The sequence below is a fragment of the Motacilla alba genome, chromosome Z, assembly GCF_015832195.1.
Source record: "Motacilla alba alba isolate MOTALB_02 chromosome Z, Motacilla_alba_V1.0_pri, whole genome shotgun sequence".
In the NCBI taxonomy this organism is placed as follows: domain Eukaryota; kingdom Metazoa; phylum Chordata; class Aves; order Passeriformes; family Motacillidae; genus Motacilla; species Motacilla alba.
The window spans coordinates 3,949,450-3,967,532 of NC_052046.1; positions in this window are offsets into that span (position 1 = coordinate 3,949,450).

The window sequence follows — 18,083 nt, forward strand, 5'->3', positions numbered from 1 at the left end:
TTGCCTGCATTTTAAAGGTAGAAGTTCAGTTAGTTCAGCCACACATTTAATTTATTCAAGAATCATGGGATCAAATAATAGTTTAGGTTGGAAGCAATCTTCAAGACCATCAAGTTCCAAGCCCCACGCCATGGGCAGGGACACCTTCCTTGAGGAAGTTTTGACTTCATAGACTCACATGACTTATCTGCATTCAGTTCTCCATTCATTTCCCTCTGGCTTTGGCTGCAGAATTTGGGTGCTTGGTACGCATCAGCATTTCAGAACAGCTTATTTAATTCTGGCCTTACTGAAGATGAAAAATTACAGTGGAAAAATTTCATTGTTGTTTTTGGCAGATACAGACTAAGTACCATACCCTTTTCAATGAAGTAGCTCTTGCATAAAGAAGACCAATCTCCACACACAGAAGTTGTCCTATAGGCAGAAAATAATTGCAGAAAAAACCCAAAGCAAACACTTCTGGTTTAGATTGGATTTTGTATGAACTGGAAAAGTTAAAAACACTCAGCAGAGAAGCAATCATAAAAGCAAAAGAGTCTTGAAATTACCCATCAAATGGAGCACTTTAAGTTTTCTTCTGATTCTTTGCAGAAAAGTCAAAATGAGGAAAGGAGCATTAATTGTTGGGAAGAAAGTCCCCTGGGGCACTGGCATTTCACAAATGCTTAGTGATTTACATAGCACAATTGCTTCTTTGGCTGGAAAATCTTCTAAAACATTCCATTTCTCCTGATTGAGCCACACATTAGAAACAGGGAAAATTCACGAATTTCAAAGTCCCTTGAGAGTTCTGCGGTGTGAGCATAGTTTGATGCACCCCAGAATGGAATACAGAATTTACATTGCCATTATTTTAACCTTCTTTGATCCACAATAAGCCTAATATTTATTTGCAAAGCTAGTGAAAAGGAGTGCATAGAGATGTTATTTTAATCCAAAAAAGAAAAGTGTATAACTGAGTTTGTTTGAGGGACAAATAAAAATCTTGATTTTTCCACTTGTTTTTGACCACAATCATGCAGTCTGTCACCAAAACCCAGGATCTCTGAATAATTATTCTTATATTCACTATTAAATGCATTCTATGGTTTTACAGATTAAAAACTTTGGGAACAGTGGACTGCCCACTCCCATGAGGCTGAAACAGCTCCTTATCCAAGCCATTTCAAAAACATCAAAGCCAAAAGCTTTTTGGAAAACTTGATAACAGAATTGCTTGTACATTATGAGGCAGAACAAGGATTAGAGATTATCCCTTAGCACAGCATTTGTGTGTAGAAACAAAGACACCCAGGTATGTTTTGTGGGTTTTGTCACATTTTTAAGTATATTGAAGTTAAATTTTGACATCTCAAACATGCATACAAATAAAAATAAAAAACTACACATCTTTAACCTAATATATGCATTTATGTCATACATCTCATGTACACCTATACACATACACCCACATACACTAACATATATATCTCTTTATGTGTATTTGTGTATATGTCTGAGCCTGATCTTGATAATGTGTGTGTAAGAGTATATTTAAACTTTATGCATCTATTTTATATTTGTTTAGGTGCATGTATATGCAATTTGGTGTCCATGTCCTGATAATAACCCAAGTACCCACTCCAGAGTAATTTCTGAAAGAATAAAATATTGGAAGATACATTCCCAGTCCATTTATTTTTGCACTGACAAAAGCACATTTGATGGCGTTACAGTACAAAATAAGTTTGATTTTATCTCCAACACTTCACACAGTGGTATAGTTTAGTGTTTATATTTAATTTTGTGACTTCTCTTTGATCTGTGAAAAATGTTCAAATGGCCTCATTTTGCTCCTGGCAAAATACAGTTTTAATCACAAACTGCAATGAGTAAAATGTACCTATACTAAGGTTTAGATCAAGATGTACTACACAAAATGAACGATATGAAATAAGATAAATGGCAGAATCCTGGGGGGAAATATGAGGTATAAATATCTTAAATAGTCTTTGGATTATAGACTCCAAGTAGAACATTTTCCTCCCCTCATTTCCACTATAATCTCACAAAAGAACATAAGTCATCCTTTCTTTCTTCTCTCCTAGTGGAATCAGCAGGTTTTCAATGATTCCTTCATCCAGGCTCCAAAACAAAAATAGGCTTTTGGGTGTCTTATACAATATTTTCTCTAAATAGTTCAACTACTAACAAGTAATTTTGCAGACTTTCTCTGTAATAAGGGTTTCACCTCTGGAAATTGGACACAGCTAGAAAACCTTTTAATCTTTCCTGTGGAGAATGCTTATTTCTGGTGTCTGTGAATACACAAATGCTTAGCACTTACACTGAGCTTTCATCTTTGACACGCAATGAGAACATTAACTAATTAATCTTCACAACCCCCTGAGGGATAAGTAAGCATTATCCCTGTGATGTTTGCTGTGCATACAATAAGGAGAGAAGAATGGAAATTGCTTGTGTTCATGTTCAAAATGAAAAAAAAAAAAGTTTTAGAGTTGAAGAACAGAATTTGGCACTTTTCTGGAGTGCAGAGTTACCTGTTTTAAAGTACCTACTCACTTTGTCTGGTCTTTTATTTGGTTTTGGCCCATCACTGTACTTTTTTCCCATGTACACCTCCAAGACAAGCCATGCAATTTAGGCATGTGGGGGGTTTTTTTGTTGTTATTGCTGGGTTTTGTTTTGGTTTGGGTTTTTTTTTTAATTTTTTTTTTAACTGAATGTGGCAGGAAAAAAGATTGTTCAGCAGTCATTGGCACTATATTTTTTCTGGGTACCAGATGCTAGAACTGTGAACATCTCAGATGCTGTTTTTCTTCTTTTAGTATTAAAGCTTATGTTCTGTTAGATAGTACCTCCATTTTTCAGAACTTTTCCAGGGCTTAAATGTTTTCAGTTGCCTACAATTCTTTCCACTATATCATGGTGACAAACAAAAGCCGCCCTTATTGTCCAGCCTTGTTTGCTTTGAGATTGAGTAAGAGTAGCACTATTTATTGACAGCTCTTGTGCTGTCTCTCCAGATTTCAGTCCTTAGTCTTCAGTTAAAAACACTTCCGGGTAATGGCATATTTTTGACAATTTAGCTGAGGTTAAAGTAATGACACTGTCTTGTCATTTGAGGATTTGGCACTGCTATCACCTTTTAAGTAAAGTACCTTACCCTACCAACCACAGGGAGCCATAAAAACACAGAGCATCTCAGGTTGAAAGGGATCCATAAAAATCATTTGAGTCCAACTCCCTGAAATGCTCCCTAAATACTTTCCATGGGATACTACATGGTTGGTATAGTCTATATGGTCATGCTAGCCAAGAGCAGAAAAGGAGTATATTCCTGCTTTTTCCATTTATTTGGGATTTAAGCGTCAGTTGGCGAGACAATTCCCAGCCTGAGTGGCAGAGTCTAGCAGAAAAGTAACTGGGGATGAGTCAGAGCCCTTAGCTAAAATTTTCAGGCTGTGTATAACAACTGCATACATCTCAGCTGTCTACAGAGACAGAACTTCATCCAAGCTGTGGTCATTGGTTGTTGTAAATGTTACAGAAGGACATAAATACTACAGAATAAAAAATGTTTAAGATGTTTTTAAGAAAATTTTTACTATGCAATTTTAACTAAAGGCTGTCTGTTCCTCTCCTCTCACATAATTAGCCCTTGTTTCCTGACGTAAGTGGCTATAGCAAAAAAAACCTACTATATCCCATAGTGTGTGTGTATATCCAGGGAACCAATCTAGCTGGCACGATTTTTTACAGCCAATTCACATGTACTTGAAATTGAGATTACTCAAAGTTTTAAAGAAATATAAGGAATTAGTTTCCTTTATTGTCTAAGTAGTAAATGTGAAAACTAGAAGGGAAAATAATGAAATTAATTTAGAGGTTGAACTTCAGACTCCTATGATCAAAAACCTTGACTCACAGCTTGTGTTTTTACACAATGTAAGCATCATCAACCAGTCACTTTTTACAGTAAACTTTTAGGCTTGTTGTTGGACAGCGGACAATTCTAACAAGAGAAGTAGATAACTATCCAACCAAGAACTCAGATTAGGTACTAGTGGAACTGTTTTCTCCTGTAGCTAGGTTTGACAGCACTCCCCAGCACAAGAAAAGAAGCCCAAAGCTGTGCAAAGGTGCTATTCAACAGCCCTTTCTTTGTTGCTCCAAGTCATTTGCAGTCATTTCCAACTGTATATTTAATAACAAGGAGACAGCAGACAGTAGCTTCCCTAAATTATTTATTTCAGCACTGCAAAATATCTCTCAAGATTTCAGTGCTTCTGTTTTGTGGTGTTAATAATTCAGAGCTGCTGGAGAAGCAAAGCTTGCCAATTTAGCGCTTATCTTTTGTTTCCTCAAAAATATTACACTTCTCAGTCTTGTCCTGGTAGCTCATATGATCCAAACCTCAGCTTTCTCACATTCTTACCAACAGAAGTCGGTGACATTTGACAGAGAGGAATTCTTGTGTTCACTTTTACCCTTTTGGATCCAGCATCCAGAGTGTCCCCCTATTTCCAAATAGCTTGGAAAATAAATAAATACTACCCTCTGGTGTTTTCCATTTGTAAATATTGTTATGGTATCCACCTTTATGTTTATTTGCATTCCTTCGTAAGTGTTAAAAGGATTCACCTATTGCTGAAGATTGTTGATTTTTATTCAGTCTTGAAATAGTTAGATGAGCCAGGACATAAAACAGAAATATGAACTGCAGTCTCCTGAATGCAAAGCATCTCAAGTTCACACAAAAACCCCACCCCTACTAAATGCAATCATATTTCTAAACTGCTTTTATATGTTGTATATAAATAATATATTTATTCTGCAGTAATATTATGTTAATTCAGCCATATTTGAAACATGTGGGGCTTCCACTGGTCACAGATATTGAAGGAATATGTTACGTGCTCATGTTCTCTGATTTGTCATGTGTAACATATATTGGAGCCTAAAGCACTATTAAAAAAGGAAAATCTTGGCTCCCTTAGCACCACCCTATATAAATGTTGCATGAACCACTGAAAACAGTCCTCTGAAGAGTGGTTAACTAAGAGCTGGGTGATCAAACCTGTGTCTCAAACCACAGCCCTGTAACTGTGAACAGAAAGAGTGGGGTTTACATACACATGCACATACTGGAGTGCCGCATTATCTTTTCTGTAACACTAAGGCTTGTGGTTTTGGGTTTTTTTTTTTGTTTTTGGTTTTGTTTTTCTTTTTTTTTTTTTTAATTTATGACATGTAGCAGCACCTCTGTGCAGAGAGCCCTGAACTCATCAGCTGATAAAATCCAGTGGGAGCTGCAGATGTGTCTTTTCCCAACATCAGCAATGTGTACCTGATCTAAGAAAATCTTTCCAGAGGTGTATGAAGTCTCACTCTAAAGACTCTGAGTGGAAACATCTGTATTCTTCTGTAAACAGTCAGTTCCACTATTATTTGCCATCATGAAGAGGAATTTTTTTTTCCTTTTTGATTGATGTCATTTTACCCTTCTAGCTTTTGAACTTCCCCTTTTGTGAACATAACCATCAAAAAAGATTTTTTTCCTCCTGACAATCTCTTTTGTCACTGTAGATATTTAACAGAATTAACATATTTAACAGAATTAACATGTGACTTTGATTTTTGATCATCACACTGAGGACACAGAGGGAGACAAATGAAATAAGAAATGTAAAATAAAGCTAATTAGAGCAGAGTCTTTCTTGCTTGAGGTAGAATTGGATCAATATGTCAAAAATTTATAATGTCTTTTTCCCAGTAGGAAATCTGGACTTTACATTCCACTGATGTGAAGTAACCATTCTTTGTCTTGTGAAATACAAAACCTGAGCTTCATTTGCATCATCTCCAAGATAAAACATCAAAAATTCAGATTCCATAAAAAGTCTTGAGATTAATTTGGAGAACAATGAGAAAAACTTCCTTATGGTAAAAAAATTACCTTATTTACACTTGCTCAGCTTTCAGTTTCCAGATCTTCCATGTCCGCCTCAACTGTTTGCTGGCTTGGCCATGATATTGTATTTGTAAATTCCATTGAAAACAGTAGTATTCTGAATCTGGATTCTCATGTAATTTTAAAGAAAAAAAGCATAATATCATAAGATGCAAGAAAGCTGTCAACATAAGGAGGCTTTCCAAGCTTTGTCATCAAGGCATGTGTTGAAGACAGCTGGATTCATAATGTCTTCAACTTAAAAAAGAAAACAAAAAAAAAAAGGAAATAGAAAAAAGATACAGAAGTTCCTTCCTCAAAACGAGATTTTTTTTCCAATTTCTAATTTTAAAATTTTACATTCCCTAAACCATAGGTAAAATTACTTTAGGCACATACACAGATGCATCATTTCCTCACAGATTGCTTACATGCACAAAGCCTTTTTCATGGGATATAGCTGAAGTACGAAATCATTTGCAGTACTATCACAACTAGACATGATCACCAGAGACAGTCAGGGGGAGTCATCAATTTTCCTCTCTCTTGATGTGTCTTGGTGACACTTTTAGGCTGCTAAATATATTTTAGGTACATAAAGTAAGATGGATGACACCCCGTGCAGCTTCCCAAAAGGCAGCATGTTGGAAGCAGTGGTAGAGAAGAGCCTGGTTTCCCCAGCACTTACCCTCTCATCCTGTAAGCTCACATCCACACCAGTGATGTCTTCTGTCTGGCAAACCCTTGCTGTAGAACTGAATGCTTAGTTAGATTTCATATTCAGTCATCTAGGGAGAATGCAAATCTTGACAAGATGAAGAAAAAAGACCTGTGGAGAAGTAAATTCAGCTCCAACCTTTCAGCTACAACTGTTCAGACAATCTCATTTCAGTAGTTTCCTCCCAGGACTGTGCATCTGGTCTGATGCCTCTAATTCATACTATCCCTATGCTGTCCCAGTTCTTCTTGGAGTCATGGAGCACATTCCCAGCAAATTTCATCAGTGGGATTCTGCTGATATCAAGGGGGCTGTGGCACCCTGCATCTGAGGGACATTTGTTGCATGCATGATATGTATGTATGTGAAGGATAATGTAAGATGAGCAGCGCACTGCAGAAGGCGAATTCACCTGTTGCCTTCCTTCTCCTTTTAAATTTATCTATAACATCTGGTTGTTTACTTGATGATGCACACAATTAACTGTGTTTTGAAGGCTTCAGCAGAGCACAAAAGGAAGGGAGTTTCCACGTTCACTCTGAATTTCTTTGCTGCCTCTGTGTTTTACCTTTGCAGAAAAAAATATTTAGGGTGCATTTCAAAAGACAGTGCAAGAAATTCCAAACCCTGAAGCTGATAGTTCTGTGACGAAATCCCCAGGAGGTGTAGCAACTATAGTCATTAACGTTTTTCTCATTCATTGAGTTATTTGAAAATGGAACTGTTTCCTCCTGGTTTTGCTACAGGAATATAGAAGAAAAAGGTAGTTCAACTCCCTTCAAAATAGGAGGACCAAATTCTGGGTGAAATGTTCAGAACTAAAAATCATGGTATGTATTCACAGAGGGATTTTGGCTGTGGCAATGACCTTAGTTGTTCAGAATGCCCAGGTGACTCAGAAGCACAAGGATTGACTTTTTCACAGTCTCAATTTGATTATTATTCAGAACATACCAATGTCTAACATCATTTTCACCACCTCTTTCCTTACAGACTGTCCAGACCTGTCACCAGTGTTGTCCACTTTCCCTTCTGGAGATAAACTTTATGACAGGCTTAGATTTCTGGATAAATTAACCAGAATTTATAACTGCCTAATTTCCAGCAATTGTCCAAAGAGAGAAATTCCTTTGCTTTCTGCTCCAAATGAAACTCAAACTGTATCTCAGAGTAGGTGAACATACAGCCCCATATCCTTCCCAACACCAGAATCTAATATAAAATAAGGTTTTACAGAGAAAGAAAAGTTTTGTTTCCAGTCTGACAACCAAAACAAATGTGATGCAGGTTGCCTTAAATTGCACAAATCCTGCAGCTATAGAGAAATTAATGTAAATTTGTAACTGGTTAAGTTAAATAAAATAAAACTATGTGGCATGGTTATGAGCCCAGGGGTAGGGAAATAAAGGAATTATCTGAGGTTTTTCTTTTATTATCAGTTTTGGTAATGACTGAGAAGCAGGCAAACACACTGGAGTTGACTGTTCAGTGCTGGCAAAGCTCCCACATTCAAATATTGTGAGATCATACACAAGAATGAATTTTAAGCTACAGAAAAGTGGAGGTGGTGACAAGAAGGTTAATATAGAAGGAAGGGTGAAAACATAAGCCAAATTATGGTTGAAACAGGAAGTATTTAGCAAGAATTGGAGGATAGTTGTATAATACATAATTAACCTGTGGAACTCACCAAAGACAAGAAATAGGATTAATTACATCCAAACAGTAATAGCTGGTATAATTTCACAGAAGAGCAAACACATAGATTAAAATCACAAATAGGTTGAAGTACTCAGTAGGAACTAGATGGGATAATGAAGAAATTTCTCTCTTGTTATGACAGGACATTGAGAAATGTAAATAAGAGAAGAGCTTTTGCAAAGAAAACGAACAAAGGAATTAATTTGACCCTCCTTACAGAAAGATAAACTACTTTTAAAGAGTAAATTTTACACTGAAATGAATGGACTTTGCAGAAAAATAGGGCCAATTGACATTAGCAATTTCTTCATTGCAATCAAGCTTTACTGTGGATATAATGTTCATTAGAGTGAGGACTGTGCTTGCTGAGGTTGAAAATAAAAATAAAGATATGGCATTTTTGTAAACTGTAACTTTAGGCTCTTTGTAAGACCTAGTTTTAGCTAACAGTGCACTGTACAATGAAATTTCAGCACTAATATGACTATTGTTATATAAGAATGAGTGCTGAAATTTGTAGGAAAAGAGGCATTTTAATCACTCAGAAGAATTGCTTTCTGATACATTGGTCAGAGGTACCTAGAAAACTTTTATTTAAAGTGGATTAAAGAGGACACACATTTTTATAATATTTTTTCCTCAGTTTGGATTATGACTATTTCTGTCCCTACAAGTCCCTGCTAAACTAAAAATTTCTGTTACCATTGCAGTATAACTTTGTCTCTTATTTCTCCTAAGTGAAGACTGGGAGTTTATCTGTTGGGTATGGTTGATCCTGACAGGAAAAGCAAGAAGTGTTAATTGGGCATTCTCTAATCTGCTGATCTAGAGCAGGATATCTTAGAAAAATCCAAAGTTTCAGCTAAGTCCTCCAAAGAATTTACTGAAGTGTTTGATGTGAAAAATTATTTGAGAGTCTTTGCAAGAAGACATGTGAAGGGCAAGGAACAAAGTCCATGTTCTGCAGCACAGCCTGATGTCACATCACAGAAAATGGATGATCTCGTGGCATAAGGGCAGTGCTGTATTTCATAATTTTGAAAACAACTCTTTGTCATAAAAGTGGCATGGTCAAAAAAAAAATTAAAAAGTTAAAAAAAAAAAAAAAAGAAGAAGAAGAGGAAGAAATAAATGGTTCCTATTTTAAAGCCTTAGCAGAATATCTGGAACTTGAGGAATGTTGACTTCTCTGCCTCCCTATTTCATTCCATAACTGCTGGCAGCAGATTCCTGCGTGCACACAGCCAGTACAGCAGTACCAACTTGTGTCTTTGGATGGCAGCAGCATCCTAAGGACTTGATTCAATCTGAAATGCCCTGGTTTGTACCAATTTCACACTGCCTGGGTGCCACTGGCCTTGGTGCTGAGCTCGAGCTGAAATTATGGTGGTGTTTGGGTGGCCTGGCAGGAACATGGGGATCTGGTTTCCTGGGATTCAGGAGCACAAGGAACCAAGTCTTGTCCAGTTATCAGCCTGATTCCCAGAGCAAAAAAACAGTTTTGTGGTGATTTATCTTCAAAAATGATTATCACTTTTGTGGTGATATCAGTTTTAGGCCCAAAACAATCAAAATATTCCTACCACCTTCAGTTCTTCCTGGAGCATGAAATAAATGTTAATGATAAGAGATTAAAAAAGCAAGAAGATCAAAGTACTACAAGCTGTTGTTAAAGAAACAAAAGTTATTGCTGAAATTTTATTAAAAGGATGTTTTAAACAGTGCTTTTTTCTTTTTTTTTTTTTTTTTTTTTTCCCTTCTCTTACTCAAATAATTGTTTTTGTAGCCTGTCTCCTTCAGGTCAAATAATCATATTTTTCCACTTCCCCGTCACTTCTTACCTGGTGTGTTACAAGAGCAGAGGTTTAAAAGATCTTCACAAAATTAGTTCTGACCTGAGTCTAACAGGAAAATAATGGTAAGCTTTTAAGAGGCTTCAGGCATACCTTGAAGAAATTTGTCCCCTTGTATTTCAACCCCTAGGGTTTATAACCTAGGTGCAGATCTGATAAAAAGCTCATTGTAAAATAAGCCTTAATAAAATAGGCTTATTCCAACACCAGGAAAATCTCAAAGTTAAAACAAAGTTTGAAAGGTCTGTCTACTTCAAATAATAATAATAATAAATATGTATTTGTAATTTAATGTTTAATTGGAACTTTTATGAGCAGTACATGATGGCAGTGGTCCTAAAGCCTACATTTTTCAGGAGCTATTTTCTGAAGAAAGCATTTCAATGCATCATTTTTATATAGCCAGAGTGTGTTGTGTCTCATTATGGCAGAATGGAGCTTTGCTTTCATGCATTTTTAAAAGGGCTTATAGTAAACATAAAGAAGTTACAATAATATTTGTATTGGCTCTCTAAATCATAACCAGGGTCCATAAAACTAACTGAATTCTCTGCAGCTTTGAAGCTCCTGCAGCCTCTGAGCTAAAGCTTCCTGGCAAATTCTTGCTATGTCCCACCATGGGCTGACTCGGTCAAGCAAACACAAATGCTGTAATCTCTAAGAGGGATTATTTTATTCCTTTTAAGAACAAAATAGCAGACCTTGCTGCCAATATCCCATCCACTATATTAATACAGATCAAAAACAGGAAGGTCAAGATCTGAGGCTTTAAATCTCCCAGCAAAACAGGCTAAGAGCTCAGAGCTCAAGGAAAAGTTCTCCCTCTGGCTCAGCCTAATGTATTTTTGAAAACATAACACTAGCAGCAAGAGGGAGACTATGAGGAAACAGACAAAAATTCCACTTTGAATGATGATGAACTATGATTAGGATGTTCTTCCCACATGGAAATAAGGCTGGCTACAGAAGTTGCTGTTTTTTACTGTAAGACAACATTCATTTCCTCAACTTAGAGACAACTGCAACGACAATAAATGCATTTTAACTGGTGTACAATAATTTCTATGTTGCCATGGTGAGGAACAGATGACCTAAACAGATGAACAAGTGGTGTCAGGCAACAACTCTGAAGTGAAAAAATTGAAAATTGCTGAAAGGATGCTAAAGGCATTATCAGGAATGTTTGTGTTCCAGTGTTAATCACTGAATCTTGAATGATTTAATAGGAAATAAGGACTTCTTTAAAGACATTTTAAACCAGATTTTGCAGAAGACAGTTGTTTGTGTTTTGTTTTTTTGTCTTTTGTCTTTTTTGTCTCTTTGAGAGAACAGTGAGCCTACCCTTTTTAAAGCTATTTGAATGCATGTCCATAGCTTTTACAAACTTGAGCTGATCATTAAGCTGACATGTTAAGGTATATTAGGGTAGGATTCAGAGCTAGATTAGGAGGTAAAGATAGTCATCTTCTTGAGAGGCAGTCTTAGCTCCCAATGATTTAGTGGAGATACTGTTAATGCACACATAAATGTGTTGTAATTCCAAGGCTGATCTCATCCACCAGAGCTTGATTGAGCAGCCCCTGTCGAGAATTCCAGAGGGTTTTGAGAATAAAGTAACCCAGCAAATATTTGTGATTCTTTCAGAAGGAGGCAAGCAGCTTATCTGTTAAATATCTCACTTCTGTTAGGTACACTGGACAATTTAAAACCCTCTTAGGAGCCCCCACAGCTTGGTGAGCAGATGCCCCACTGCCTGTGGGGTGTGGAGCATGAAGAAGGGATGCAGAGTTCATTGGTCCTGGCCTTGTTGGGTCCCAGCTCCCTTGTTGGGCTCAGAACCACTCACAGTGGAACAACAAGAACCCGCCAGAAAGAAGACCCAGTCCAAGGCATCAGGACCTGCTCTGCCACCACTTCTCCATAAATCATGAATCCTTACTATCATTTAGGTTGGAAAAGACCTCTAAGATTGAGTCCAGCTGTTAACCCCTCACTGCCAAGCCCACCATCAAACCCACGTGCCACATCCACACATCTTTTAAATCCCTACAAGGGTGGGGACTCCACCACTGCCCTGGACAGCCAAGGCTTGACAGCACTTTGGGTGAAGTAATTTTCCCTAATATCTAATATAAACCCGTCACAACTTGAGGATATTTCCTCTTGTCCTACCCCTCTAAATAAGTGATTGCCTGCCAGCACATAGAAGAAAGGAAAATTATTGGTGCATATATTTCTCTTTTCACACATGTACAAACATCCTTAAAAAAAACAAACAATAAAACCAAAAAACCACAAACAATAAAAACCCCAAACCCCAAAAACAAGCAAAAAACCCAACAAAACCAAAACACTAAAAAAACCTACAAAACCCAAATAAACAAACAAACAAAACAACAGAAAAAACCCAAGCAAACAAACAACAAAAACAACAACAACAACAAAAATGCCCTAAAACCAGCCCCACCTCATACATAATTTTGGTACCCTTCTGGTTCAGTTTTATGGTCATATTACAAATTTTGGAGTTACCTTTTTTGGTAGTTTGGGTTTTTTTAAGACAAAATATTTGTTTCTCCTAATCTTTTATTTATCAGAATTCCATCTGAAAGGTCCAACAGCAGATTAGACTGACAGTGAAACAATATAATTCAATATGTATAAAAATATGTCAAATGTGTGAGGGAAGCAAACTGAAGAAATGGCTTTTTGAAAATATATTTTGCCCATTGGGAGAAATCCATCACCTTTGTGGGTCCTTTAAGCAGTGAGGCAGTGTGTGGTTCAATAAAGCTTTTTGTTATAGTAACATTTACCATGCACTGATATTAAGTACACTTTTTTTCTTTCCCTACAGGCAAATTGGTATTAATATGACAACATTCAAATACAAATAAACATCAAACATAGAAAAAATATATAAAATCTTCCCCTTTCTAAAGGTTTCCCAATAAAAATATTTAGTTTGCACACATCTGTTTAATAGCATAACCTAAACACCATTTAACAGGTGAGAGTTTTTGTGGGTAAGGCCCAATTGAATTCCTTTGTTATGAAAGTATAAATATACACTGTTGAGTTGGGGACACCAAATTATATCTTGCATAACACTTTGCAACTTAAACATATCTCAAAACATCCTGGTGTTAGAAATAAATTGCAGTCAGGGGTAGCTCATTTCAATTTATTAGTAAATAGCAATCTTTTTCTTTGCTGACATCTGCCACAAGAGGGAGAGATGAACACAAAATAAGCCATTAAATCAATTCTACAAATTTGAGATGTCTAAAATAAATGTTGTGATAGATTTAATTATAGGACTAGGTGCTGTTTTGAAAGACTGACATTTAACAAAAAAAAAAAAAAAAGAAAAGAAATACAACATTATGTCTCTGCAATGTAGTATTTTAAACCAGCTCAAGATGAAGGTGTCAAACATTATCTGAACTTGCTGTGTCCCTCTAAAAAATGAAGTGCTTTTTCTGAGGGCATGATAATTGCATTCTCACAGGGTGCAGGATTTAACTCAATGTCCTACCAGCACTGTTGTAGATTACACTGCAGGAAACACAGAGGCAAATAAATTTCTTCTCTCTCTTCCTCTGTAAATTAAAGAATGGACAGCACAACATTTAAAGGGATGAAGAAAATCTTAATTGACTGCATCCTGGAAGAGAGAAGGGATTTTCTATTGCTTAAGTATATGTACACTTGGAATACCAGGTTCTGCCACTAGATAGAACTTGAAATAAAACACTCAGAACTCTAGGGTTTCAGACTCTCTGAGTTAAAGGTCTAGATAATGTGAAAAAAGGTATTACTTTTATCTAAGAAGAATGAATAAATAAAAACAATTTGTGAGAAGCTGCTGTGCTATACTCTGCCCTCACCCTCACAGACTCATTTCATATTCAGTCTACTACTGGGTAAGACCTTCTCTGGAGTTCTATGACTGAAAGTGGACAAAGCAGACTGCTCCAGAGGAGAAGAGTAGCCTTTTAGAAAGAGTTAAAAATAACTCAGGATTGTGAGAAATTGCCTGACAGAGACCACAGGAGAATCTGATAGGCCGGTTTTCCAAGTAAGGCCATAGTTTATGACCGGGCTCATGATATCTTTCCATTATAAAGCAATTTTATTCACATTTACTCAGTTTTCTCCCAGCATCGTGATTCTCACTCTACCTGTGTGAATCAAAGTTAATCTCTTCAGCTTTAGAAGACACCGGACTGAGCACCAAAAGATGGATGCTAATTGTTATTCTTTGTTATTAATTCCACATGGTAACAATACTCAAAAGTGTTCATGCATGGTAACAACACTAAAAAAATACTCAAAAAACACTCCCATTCCAGGCCAAGAACCTTTCAAATAGAAAACGAGAACAGCTTCCAAGTTTTCTCCTGTGGACTATCTTTGTTCATGTAATTTGTCCAGAAATGAAGCCATGCCCTCCAGTACCCACCTTTTTACTGCCGTTATTGGTGAGCAATTTCCTAATGTGATAAACACTGTATTTCAGAAAAAAAAAAAAAAAAAAACAACTCCAAGTTCTGTTTTTCTAGCATATTAATTAGTCCTGCTTTTCAGGCACAAAAAGAGAAGCCTGGACTAATTTTTCTTGTCCCCTCCAAACCCACAGTTGGTGAAGTAAAGCATGGCAGCAGCAAAGATGTTTTTTGCTGTACTCGTTCATCTGTGACAGCGCAAAATGGGAGATGTGTAGTTATGATATTTTATGAAAATCCCTTTGCTAGGATTTTTTTCTCTTGAGAAGCTGAGAGGGCCTCAGCTTCAAGTGTAAACAATTTGTTATCTGCTACTTTGGAATGCAGCAGGTGCTTTCTTGATTGGTCAATGTGGGATGTTTCTACTTGGCGACCAATCAAGAAAGCAACAGCTCTCGACTCCCTAGGAGTCACAGAACTTTGTTATTCATTCCTTTCTATTCCTCGCCTTCTGATAAATCTTTCTCTCTATTCTTTGTAGTATAGTTATAGTGTAGTCTTTTTTAATGTTATATATAGCATAATATAATAAACCAGCCTTCTGAAATAGAGTCAAGATCTCTCCTTCCCTTCACCAAGTCCTAACTGCCCTGAAGACCACCCACATTAGGAGATGGACACAAGTTGTGATTTAGCCTCTCCTTCATCAGTCACCACCAAAAGTTCCATTTTAAGGAAAATAAAAGACTTTTTTTCTGGTTTCCTAATATCCTAGTCCAATAATGAGCATTTCCCTTCGTATTTCCTAGTCACAACAGCTCTAATTTTCATGGGCACTGATACTTTACAGGAACAGTCTTCCCAATTTTTGTAATTCTAAAATGCATTTTTGCTTACTGGGGCTACTTTTAACTGGTGTTCTGCTAAATAATTTTGTTATTTTGAATGCAAACCTCACACATATGTTTTAAAACTCTTGCCAATTGCTCCCTGTCTCTATTTTTCATCATCTTCAAATACATATTCTGCCATTTGCAGATTTCCTCACATTCTTTTATACTGCCATGAGACAGAGACTTTGTTTCACTCAATGTAATGTTTTTTTTCTCCAGTAAGAATTTTTCATAATTGGCAGCAGTAGTTCAATAGTCATCAACTAAGTGACTTTTTCACCATTTTAAATAATCTTCAGTTTCCTACAATATGTTTTGTTTTTTTTTTTAAAAGGACTCAGCGAACAATTGATAATGAGAGTTGATATTCTTGTTAAAACCAGAATCACCTGAAACACCACATTTTTTGTCTATTCGCAGCAGCTTCAAAGTCAAAGACCTTCAGTCTCTTGATAATTTCCATTCAGTACCTATCTTTAGAAGTCTATGAGTTGTCCATATAAATATGGAAGAGTTTAGGTGAATTCTCATGGAAAAGGATTCAAAAATTGATTAAATGCAGTGAATTATTTCTTTCCAAAAATGCACTGTCTACTAGGAGGGTATATGGGTTTTATCATAATATACATAATATAGGATCATAGAATATCTTTTTTTTTTTTTTTTTTTTTTGGTTTCACTACAGTTTACTTCTTACACTGAGCTTAAGCCCCTCATCCTACAAAATGGAGTTTGGGATAGCTCTCTGTTCTGCTTTGATTCAAATCAATATTTATTACCAATATTTTTGCTGTGATGCAGACAATAAAAAGACATGCATGAAACAAGTGAAAAATTACCTAATACAGCAGTTGAGATTAGATGATCATATAAAGATAAATACATTTTGTATTACTGTTTACCTATGGGATTCATCTAAGCAGATGAGAAATACTGCAGATTATTTTTTTTAATGAGCAATGGACTCTGTTTTATATGTGTATCTTTGCATTTACTTTAAGCTACACTGAGGAATTTCATAGATACAGGAATATTTTAAACAAGTAGCTAAAGGTTTTAAATTAAGAAAAAGAAAAAATAAATATTTTGCTAAAAATAAAGGCAAGAAGTGAAAACCTAAGACTGTTTTTGGGTATGGGGTTTTGTTAGGGGTTTTTTGTTGTTTTGGTTTGGTTTGGTTTGTTGTTGGACTTTTTTGTGAAGGAAATATAAGTTTAGAAAATTCATCATTTTAATTTGTTGAATGAAAATCAACAGAAATTTGTCCTACAGTGAGGTAAAGACATAGAAATAGATAAAGTAGGGTGGACAATATCAACTGAACACAAAGTCCTGCAAAATTACCCATAATGCAACCATTTGTTTTATTGTTCATTGATGGTACTAGAGGAGTTTAGAAGATGATCCATGGCTGTGGCTGAGCAGGTTTTACTTTCCTTTGAAAGGCAGAAGCTGAAGGGCTGTGAGACATTGTGAGCTTACAACAAAGTTTGCTTGTTGGTCCAATATCTCACAAAAAAACCCCCTCTGTTAACTCAGACACCCTGACTTGAACTACATAGAGACTCCCCTGAGCCACAAAAAATAATGTTAAAAATGCACAAAAAGGAACATCAAGCTGTAAAGCATCCACTTTGAAACAATGCATCTTATCTCTGCCAAATCTAAAGGTCTCACTTCAAAAAGGCGAAGTAGAGGTAAAGGGCAGCAGGGAGGGAGAAAATGTTCCCATGGAAGAATAACAGAGCACTGAAGGAAATTAAATGGATGATGGAATGTTGTGAGGCAGAGTGGCCCTGGAGGACAGCACAGATCGATGTTTCCAGATGTAAACCAGAAAGTTAGTTCCTAATATGCATGCATATCCAACTATAGTTTTGAGAGTTGCTCTTTATTCCTTTCTCTTTTTTTTTTTAAGTGTTTTGGCAACTGTGTGAGAAATGTGCTGTGCTTTGAAATAGCATCCCTATGTGAAGTAAATTTCAGCTTTGGAATTTGCATAATGGCTACTTTAAACATATTAATATGCCATGGAAATCAAACTGCCAAGTGAGAGAAAAAATAGCATACAGGTGACATAAAACAGTGAACAGAGTGAAGAGGAAAAATACTGAGATTTTCCCAACAAATTAATATTTAATAGGCTACTTACATTGATTATGAATGAGTTGCAAAGTTTGCAATTTGCAAACTTACTTTTGTTTTCCAAATAAGCCAAGAAAAATTAAAGTTCTTATTGTAGGGTGACACAATGACAAGGAAGAAAAAGAAGTAGCTTAATAAGGATTAAAATGATAACTATATCTTCAGCACGCTAGTCTTTGACAAAATACTCATATTCCTGTATTTTCTTTGTTATAGATTGTGTGGAAATCTGCAGGAAATTCTTTCTGAAAGAGAAGTATTATTGCAATTGCTGTACATGGGCCTACCACGTTTGTTACAAGAGCTTTGAAAGGCTCACATAATTAGTGTTTGTAAATCATGTTAGTATAATCAGAATGCAATTACAGA